Raw genomic sequence first — 2,282 nt, 5'->3', positions numbered from 1 at the left:
ATGGGGCCCCCCACCCCCGCGGGGGCCATGGGGAGGCCACTACTGCTGCTGGAGGCTGTTGCTGCCAGTGCCCTGCCCCCGGGGTCTTTCCCAATCGCCGAGGGTGGATCTGCGTGTGAGGGGTCTGGTGACCCAGCCAGGCATGTGAGGTCCAACAATAAGCCCAACTAGACAAATCGTGTAGCCATACATCCTGAAACCCTGATCTGGAGACAGGGAGGTTAGTATGTGTGAAATTGTCGAAAGTGAAGTCCGGAAAAACATTAACAACAGTGGCGCGGGGCAAATACAGGCTACTGGGCTTGAGGCAGGAGTGATCGCTTGAGCCCTGAGGAAGATCACTCAATGTGAGTGCGACAATGCGTGTAGCTCTGGGAGCGAAATGCCCGGGGCCTGCAGGCCAGAAGCCTCCTGAGGCATGAGATATCTATCTGCGACCTGTGCTGTCCCTGCAGCCTGGGAGGGGAGTACAGAGCCCTAAGCCAGCAGGTGCGGCTGGTCCGCCCGGGCCACACCTCCATGACCACAGCCCTAGGCCTCGGAAACTGATCTCAATTTCCAGGACAGACATGATCTGGACAAGTGTATTACATTTTTTGCCCTCAAGACAGTCCAAGTGATTGTCCAGGATCGACTCAGTGAAAAGATTCGTACTTATTCATCTTCATCCCCAGCTGGCCCAGATTGGTTCAACCTGGCAATCAAAGACATCCAGAGGTTACACCTGAGGCAAAGATAGCACTGGCAGGGCAGCTGCCTGCTGTCAGGAGGTCTATGTGCATGATCTCACTCAAGACTTCTGAGGGAGAGTCCGTGGAGCTGGAAATTTGGTGTCTTGAGACAAGTGAAAAGTGTGATAAACCAGTTTCCTACAGTGTACAACAGACTGTCATTGCTGCTGAAGTCTGTTCTTGCTGTAACGAGGGTGACGCCAACACACAGACCCTCTAGAAAAGAAGGGTATGGATGTCATACCGTACAGGATATATTTTGGAGAAGTTCAGCTGAATGGCTTAGGAAAGGGCTTCCAGACAGTTCTTGTTGGGACAGTGGGCACCCCTGTGGGCACCTTCTTTCTTGTGCTTACAGAATCAACTTGGCATTCATGTCCCCAGGCAATTTAAGATGATCACTTTGTGGACCGCCCCATTCCGGCTCCTCTGCCATGCACTCCTGCAATTACAGAACTGCTGATGAGGACACTGGCATGACATATCCATCTGTGGGAGATTCTCAAGAAGTGTGTACCATCTCTTTTTCCACTTCCCCTCCATCCCAGCTAATGGTTCCTGGAAAGGAAGATGGGGTACCCCTTGCTCCCAACCAGCCTGCCCATGGTGCCCAGGCCAACCAGGAGAGGCTAGCAACTTACACCCCTTCTGATGGCGCCCACTGTGCTGTTCCACCTTCCAGCAGTGAGGATACTGAAAGTGCATCAAACAGCAGTGAGGGATGGGCTTCCCCCAACGATGTCTTGGAGACCATCTTTGTCCAAAAAGTGGAAGCTTTTGTCAACAAACCCATAAACCAGGTGACCCTGGCGAGTTTGGACATACGCTTTGCCATGTTTTCTCCCAAGAATCTGGAGCTGGATGATACCGGTCCTGTGGTGAATCCTCCAGATTCATCAGAGACCAAGTCTCCTCCTCTCCAAGGCAGCCTGCACTCTGATGGCTCCAGCCCAGGCAGCAGCGGCAATACCCATGACGACTTCTTTATTATTGACTTTAAATGGCCTTTTTCTAAAGATGACATTCTTCTGATGGACTTGGAGATGTTCTACCATGAATTTCAGAATCCCCCTCAGCTGAGCAGCCTCTCCACAGATATTGGAACACAGTACATGGCTGAAGACTTGGACCCATTACCAGAGAAGCTGGCTGTGCACAAAAAGTGTCCAAGAATTTGATGCCTTTGTAGAAACCCTGCAGTAAAAGTGTCCTCGAGTACCAGCAGCATCCCCTTTCTGTGGCCCCAGGGGACAGAGAGCCACCTACTCATCGGCTGCTGCCATCCCTCATCCTGATCCAAGCCAGGTGGAGAGGAGGCTGGTTTTCCCCATGGGGACCCAGAAGGCCTGCTCTTGGACCTCCTGGAGACTCCATGGTGCAGTCAAGCCAAGTAACAGTGTTTGAGACGATTCACCCTCTGGCCTTGGAGATGAGAGGACCCCTTGTAACAAAAGGGCCCTCAGTGGGGCCATCTTCATGCCCTGCCCACTATCAGCTGCTTCACAGAGGGTGTCATCCCGTTCCTCTTGCTCCCAGCCTCCTGCCTGGGGC

The 2,282-nt window shown here is 52.9% G+C and overlaps 1 pseudogene; it reads left to right on the top strand.

Annotated features, from left to right (window-relative positions):
- The first annotated feature begins 547 nt into the window (after window positions 1-547).
- On the top strand, window positions 548-1,934 carry LOC134363254 (autophagy-related protein 13-like; annotated as a pseudogene).
- The last annotated feature ends 348 nt before the right edge of the window (window positions 1,935-2,282 follow it).

The sequence above is a fragment of the Cynocephalus volans genome, chromosome 14, assembly GCF_027409185.1.
Source record: "Cynocephalus volans isolate mCynVol1 chromosome 14, mCynVol1.pri, whole genome shotgun sequence".
NCBI classification, from domain to species: domain Eukaryota; kingdom Metazoa; phylum Chordata; class Mammalia; order Dermoptera; family Cynocephalidae; genus Cynocephalus; species Cynocephalus volans.
This window is presented reverse-complemented; position numbering and strand designations above follow the sequence as displayed.